We start from the raw sequence: 7,774 nt of genomic DNA, 5'->3' as shown, positions 1-7,774 counted from the left end.
CGAAGGGGAAGGGTATGTGGTAGGAATAAAATGGTCCCTCAATTGTGGTTATGGTGAAGGAACAGGTGGATCCCGTTCTCCATTACCATTGCCATTATTACCTGGTGTATTACGTTGTTCAGCCATATTATCAGAGGAACTATCTATATTATTCAAATGCTTTTTAAGTTTTCTTAACTGACTCAAAGTTCTCTCTATTTCAGGATCATGCACTAAAGGTTTTGACCTATTTTGGCGAGTTAACATGCACTGGTTCCACTAATCCTAACAGTAACAAAAAGAAAATATTTCAAGTAATAGAAAACAATAAGAACTCACAAAAGGTTTAATAAACCAAAGCCTTTCTCCCTTAAGCGTCTTTGTCCTCACTGCTAAATTGTACCTAAAAGGAAAAAGAATTAAGGTGAGATATCAGAAAGTCCGAAGACTGGTAAACCAAAATTTATACATTTTTTTTTACTATCATAGAGGATCAAAGATGGAAGCATGGTGCAATGTGTTGATCTATTAAGCTTTCTAGCGATCCATGAGGTCGAGCGTTAGGTCAATGACTCCCAAACCGGATGGCTTTAGGGCACTAGGTGTTTAAACACCCCTAAGGACTTACAACCTCAAATCGACTAGGCTACAAATCAAAACAACTTCCATCTAATCATTTCCCACTTCTCACCTTTTGGGAGAAGTCTTCACTTTTTTTCTTTGCTTTTGCAACAACTTTTTTTTTTTTTTTTTTGGATTCAATTATTACCTAGAGTTTGGGCCCTCCACCTTTCAGCACGAGAAATTCAGTGCTTGATGAGGCTAGAATCCTGGCTACTCAATGAAAAGGGATTGTTATCCACTTTTGTCAAAATAAAAGCTTTCAATGCACTACTAGCCCAGTTGGGATATAACCAATTCAATAAACAACAAAGCATGTACCCCACAAATAAATACTAGTATGCACCTGTGGTAGTGTAGATCCTAAAGTGAATCTCAAAACAATCACAAAATCAGCATGATGTGGACCACAAATGCAAGCAATATATTAATCTTTCGAAAAATTTACTCTTAAATGGCATCCACAAGGCATACAAGGAGTATTGGACTCTCAAGTCAAGCAATTTTTAAATTCTAAGTATCATGGTCCTCAAAAGATCAAAATCATAACCCAAGACTCTCAAATCATACCACATGCATAGAAATCAAGTGTGACATATAAGACATGCTAATATACCCCCAAACTTAATCTATGCATTGTCCTCAATGTACAAAGAAGCAACAGATAATGGAAAGAGTATACCAAATGGGTGAAGCAAAAGAGACCCCGCAACAGAAGTTTAGCTTTGGAAGACGCACCCCCAAACTTAGATTCCGAAAACCTGTCTAAAAGGTGGTCACACTAACAATGGTCAAAGCATATGCATCAATGGTATAAATGAGCAATGATACTGAGAACTAGGCAAAAATCATAGCATATAGCAAGATATAGCATAGGATGGCCAAAACTAATATCAAAGATCCAAAAATCCATATATATAGAATACAAATGCAAGATCAAATATCCAGTGAAGCAAAATATCTAGAAATATCCAAGAATAAATATCCAAATAAATATCAAGAAACCAGATCCAAATAGTGCAAAAATATCACAGTTATAGCAATGTAGATAATGAGTATGAAAGAGAGAAAATGGGATCAGATGGTAGGATCTGGAGTAAGCATGTCGGCAATATGCTGCAGCATGGCAGACATCTCGGTGTTGTGGCGAGTGAGCAAAGTGGTAAGGTCGGTCCTCAAAGCTCCAAGCTCATGTCTCACCTCAGCGACCTCATCATGTAGCGCATCGGATCGGTGAACTAAGTCATCATGTCTCCCCACCAGATCGTCGTGTCTCCTCACCAAGTCATCATGCCTCCTCGCGACATCCTCATGTCGCCCAGTCATATCAGCTCTAAAAGATATTAAATCTGTGTGCAGCTGAGCTACCTTTGATCTGTAGTTAGAATCAGTGTTGGTATGGGCTATCGGCTCAGTAGGAGAAGCATGTGAAGGGCCAGTCTGCTGAAATACACCAGGTACATCTGGCTGGGAGGTAGAACCGAAAGTAGTAATGTGATGTCTCTATCTGGGAGGAGATCTATCAGCTGTGTCATCCTCTAGGATATCGCCTGCTGTCGCTGCCTCTGCTGCTGATGTGCCAAGAAGTCTGTTAAAGTCTCTATTTTCTCTGTTCTTGCGGTAGGAGTTGAAGGTCTTATTCCAGTGGGTTAGATCATAAGCTCTTTTGCCCTGTCAGGGTTAGGCTCTGCAATCTCCTCAGGGTCAAACTGATACCCCTGGTCTAAGAGTAGCTGTGTGATCAAATGGCCAAAAGGTAAAGGCCAGGTCTCTGCTCTGGTGGTGGCGAAAAATGTAAGTTCTTCCAAAACTTGTGGATAAGCTCCCAAATGAGTGCAGGAATGGAGAACCAATAACCCTGATCTACGCAGTATAAAGCCTGGAAGATCCCCTCTCTCCTCTGAGTGTCATGACCAGTAAGAAAAGCATTGAAGTGTAGCACGGAATTGAAGAACCAATACCGGGGATCAATCTCAACCCGGTCTGCAAATGTGTGCCCCTCATATACCACCTGTGGAGATAATGTGGCTACCATGGTCAACTCAGTAGGGAATAGAGGATGTGCAGGGTACAGAGGCTCCTAAGTATCATCAGCCAGTGGAGAAGTGTGGGGGCATCGACTGGCAGCAGCTATGGCCAGAAAAGAAATGTTAATCTCCTGGCCGTCAATGGTAGTGTGCAATAAAAATCTGTTATCCTCATTCATCTGGAGGTGTTGGTAGAAAAGAACAACTAACTAGGGGTAGACGACTGTGTCTGCTGGAGTCATAATAGCAGCAATGCCCCACCTCACAAGCTTATCATAGGACCACCTAGTCTGGTCTAATGTAGCGAATAGCTCTGTATCAAATCTGTACTCAGTCCCCCGTGTCTTAGTGGCGTAAGACTCAGCGAGGACCTCTCTGATAATGGCATACTCGACATCCATGGCAGATGAAGAGCAAAACTCTGCAATTGGGGGCAGAGGCTGTGGAACTACAGGAACTCTTTTCCTGGCAAGAGTCTTTCTTCTACGCTGCATCTGTAAAAACAATTATAAATTAGTGCACAAGTAAAGGATAAAGTAAGCAACTAATAAGGAAACACAAAACATGCCTGAAACAGATAGAAATGGTAAATAGACAAATAGGATCATGTTTGTGCAAGAAGTGATTAGGAAAGCTTCAAAATCATTATTCTACATACCTCATGATGAGCGCTGAAAAGTGCACATTGAAACCCCTTAAGCTTAGGTGTTCTAGGACCTTTATCTATCTTATTTTCCTGCTTTAGATTAATTTCATATTATTTCCATTTTTAGGTACTTATCCACAAAATAAGCTAACTCAGCTAAATAAGAGCATAATTGAAGCAATTTTGAGATCAATCAAAGAAAGGAGCAAAGTGAGAGCAAAAGGAAGCATGTTCGATCGATCTCAGAATATATTCGATCGATCGAACGTTCATCGATCTCAGCATTCCAAGATGGATCCAAGCTCTTTTGTCCTTATCCAAAGATCTCACAAAGTTTGATCGATCCAACTTTCTTCTGATCGATCGAAAAGATTCCATCTTATCCACTTGTACCACCCTACCTTCCACATTTGTCTTTTTTCCAAAAATATCTTCAAAATATCTCAAATTTGTTTTTATCCAAAAAGGTGCCGCCATAGAGGATCGATCCAACTTCAATTCGATAGATCTCAGCCATGTTCAATCAATCTCACCACAAGTTCGATCGATCGAACTCCCCAAATCCTGAGAAAATTCAAATTCTAGCTCATTAAAAGTTGTCTCATGTCCAACCATTGGAGGAATATTGGTGTACGAGCCCAGCTCATTTGGGGTGATATTTGACCTACCTATATAAGGAATATGAGCTACTTTTTGAAGGAGACTTTTGAGACACTTGAGAGGCATAATATTGATATTCTTAGTGAAGAAGAAAAGAAAGGGAGAGGCTAGAGACACAAGCTTGGAGTTCTTCCATCAACCAAGAAGAGGAGCAATCTCTACCATGCAGTTAGCCCTTGAGGGTTGGAGAACACCATCCATGAGTGGCTAGACATCCTCTTGGGGCTAGAGTTAGCCCTAAGCATGCTTTCTACATCTTGATTTATGTATTTTTGAGGGGATTTGTATTGTGATACATGTTTTGACACTTTTATATATATAGATCTTGTTTATTCAATGATTTATATGGTTTAATGCTTCCATTTGATCATTTCATTCTATCCATATGTCTATGTATGCTAGAATAGATGCATGTCTATATGTATTAATGCTATAGATCTAGAGATTGTCAAGACATAGTGCTTAATGGAATGTTCTTGTGGTTTATTTGATGGTTCATACTCATTTCTTGATGGATTGTACCTCTCCCTTAGTTTAATTAGTTTAATTTCATGTCATTAGCTTAATTGTAGTGTAGTTGTAGTTTAGATGTTAAATGGGAGAACAATCCATGCTTGTTGTTTGATGTTCCATACTTATGAAAGCAAGTAGCACATATCTCTAACCTTGTGATGTGTTTGGATTATGAGCTTAAAGAAAGGATTAATGGCTTAGTTTGATATATTGTGATATCCACCATGTTACTTAGACAATGTATGCTTAATTTTTCATCCATGCTTGTTGAAACAACCACGCATACACACTTTGTTGCAATACATATTTTCCCCCTCATTAATCATTCATTAAGGGTGTAGAAAAGCTATACTTAGTGGTGATCTCTAAACCCCAAGATCTCTCTCTTATTTCTCTCATTTACATTTAATTGCCTACTTTAGTTTAAATTACATCTTAGTGTAATTCAACCACCAACCAATCTTTTGATCACTCGACTTACTAACCCTAATCTTGATTCCTCAACCTAGTATAACCCACCAATCCCTTGGGACGATCCCTACTTACCCTAACTATATTTTTTGTGAAAGGTAGTAGTGGCAATTTCTAAATGTAAAACTTGGCCACATTCATCATAGCTCTACACCACTATCTTTTGGTGCACAAACTTTGGTTTGGGGTGCGACAACCACCACCTCAGTTAACAAAACAGAACAAATAGGCAATAATGGCATAGAGGGCAGAAAAGTCACATATAGAATAGTCTAAGCAAAAATATGATCAACAGGACAAGCATAGGTTGCGATGTGGATAAATGATGCAACGTGTATTCACAAACCTAAGACTAAAAAGATGCTACAATGATAGACAAGTAGACTCTAGGATGACATTGTATCAATTCCTAGCAAGTATGTCTACAGGTGCAACAATGAAGATCAAAATAGAGCAACAGGATAGCATGGAGCATATAGGCATTGCAAATGTCAACCTAGGACTCAAGAAACAGGCATGTCATGCAATAAAGACTAAGTGAAATGCACGATTGCAAAACACAGCAATCTAAGGCATGTTTTGACAGGCAAGTTCAAGAAAGAATCCTGGACATGGTATGCAACTAGATGGAATGTATCTGAATAATGCACAAATAAGAAGAACTCTAGACAAAGAAATATCATGTACTGCAATGCAATAAAATCAACATCCTATGATCACTCATGGCTCGTGACCTCCTATAATGCTTAAATGAAGCAGAGAATGGTTAAATACTGAGAATACAAGAAGCTTATCATCTGTAAGTCAAAATCTGGACCGAAAAGAACTTCGGTCATCAAAAATGATCACAAGTGTATAAGATATCAAGACAATGGCATAGAAACAGATATTTTGCAAAATAAAGCAAGCATAGTCTCAGAGTCAAGTCAAATGTATGATAATATCCTATTGAAGCTCGAGAAAAGATACTAAGGCCAAAGAACAGAGACAACATCCAAATCATACATTTGAAATTCTAAGAATCCATATCACACCCCCAAACTTAGTCAGAAATCAATTCCAAGAAGATAAGCTCAAGGGATGCATAGAAAATGTTTAAAACAGTCAATGTGGTAAAAGTGGACAAAATTGTGTATGTACACTTGCCTAAACACTTCAATGATTTCATTAGCCTAGTCTTTTGCTTTTCCAGAGAAATGGATCCTTTTAAGGCATCCAGAAATGGAGCTTTAGGCTCAAAAGCTTTTTCAAAATTTTGTTTCACAACATTTTCAACACAAGAATTTTTCAAATCATTTTTCACAATTTTCTCAACAAGATGATCATGCACATGCAATGAAGGAGGAATAAAATATGAAACAAGACGGGTGTCAACTTTTAGCTGCACCGGTTCACTCACTTCATTTTGGACACCAACTTGATTGTCAAAAAATTTTCTACTTCTCAAGGTTGTCACCGCATTAACATGATCAATTGTGTGACCTTCCGATGAGGAATTGGTCTCCATAACAAATTGTTACTTTGGTGGGGTATTTAAAGTCATCTTCCCTTTTTCTCTAGCAATCAAAGTACTAGTTATTTGCCCAACTTGGGTTTATAGCTTAGCAATGGATTGGGAATGGGAATGAAGCAATTGAGTGTTTGTCACTAAAGTACCCAAAGCGGTCAACACTTTTTCTTCAAAAGCGTGACTCCTAGAATTTCCTTGAGAGTAAGATGATTGATTAGGAAAATGAGAATTTGAAAATTGGTTTCCATGTGACGATTGACAAGATGATCTATAACCTTGGGAACCTTGGCTTTGCATTGGAGGTGGAATATACTTGTTTTGAAAACCACCTTGGGGAGGGTTTGAGCCTTCCCGTTGGCTTTTCCAAGAGAAATTTGGATGGTTCATCCACCAGGATTGTAATGTGTGCCATAGGGATTATTCCCTTGGTTAACAAATGCAGCATTCACTTGTTCATGGTGCTCACTTTGCACATATCCATGTGGACAATTGGAAGTAGAATGTAAAACACTAGAACAAGTCATGCAAGCTCCATTAGATAGATAATGAACATGATTAGGGGAGGAAGACACTTGATTCACCGAATTTTGGTTGATTAAAAATTGATCAAACCTTTGAGATAAAGACTTGACTTCAGCGGCTATGTCATTGGAATTGTCAACTTGATATAAGCCGACATTCTTCCTTCCACCCAAATTTCTACCATTGTTGGAAAACAAGGATCGATGCATTGAATTCTCACTCATGCTTTCATTAAGACGCCAAACATCATTTTCATGCTTATCAAGATAAGAACCACCCATAGATGCATCAACCATACCCTTGTGACTATCCGACAAACTTTCAAAGAAGTATTGAACTAATTGCCACTTAGGCATGTCATGATGTGGACACTTCCTAAGCAAATCATTAAATCTTTCCCATGCCTCATGAAACAATTCCCCATCCCCTTGAGAAAATTCTTTAATAGAAGTTCTCATTGCATTGGTCTTTGAAACCGGATAGTACTTTTTCAAGAACTCTTGTTGCATTTTCGCCCAAGACGTTATCGAAAAAGGCCTAAAATTGTTGAACCAATATTTTGCCTTATCTTTAAGGGTGAAAGGAAAAAGTTTTAATCTCAAAACATCTTCCTGCATGTCCGTGTATTTCACGATGGAGCATACTTCAAGAAACTCATCCAAATGTTTGTAAGGTTCTTCACTTAGAAGTCCATGATAGTTAGGAAGCATTTGAATAGTTTTCGATTTAATTTCATAGTGATGTGCTCTAAAAGGGGGCAATTGAATGCATGTAGGTGCATTATATTTATTTGGCACATAATGATCACGCAAAGCAAGAGGAGGA

At 38.5% G+C, this 7,774-nt stretch overlaps 1 non-coding gene across 1 annotated transcript; it reads left to right on the top strand.

The window, feature by feature from the left end:
- Window positions 1–7,303: 7,303 nt before the first annotated feature.
- Window positions 7,304–7,410, top strand: LOC132310818 (small nucleolar RNA R71). Its single transcript, XR_009482712.1, has one exon. It is a non-coding gene; the product is annotated as a small nucleolar RNA R71 (small nucleolar RNA).
- Window positions 7,411–7,774: the final 364 nt, after the last annotated feature.

Source organism: Cornus florida, unplaced genomic scaffold (assembly GCF_030987335.1).
Source record: "Cornus florida cultivar Cherokee Brave unplaced genomic scaffold, ASM3098733v1 CherokeeBrave_3.0.0_Hap2_Chr05, whole genome shotgun sequence".
NCBI lineage: Eukaryota > Viridiplantae > Streptophyta > Magnoliopsida > Cornales > Cornaceae > Cornus > Cornus florida.
Note: the sequence above shows the minus strand (reverse complement) of the source record. Positions and strands in the feature narration are given on the sequence as shown.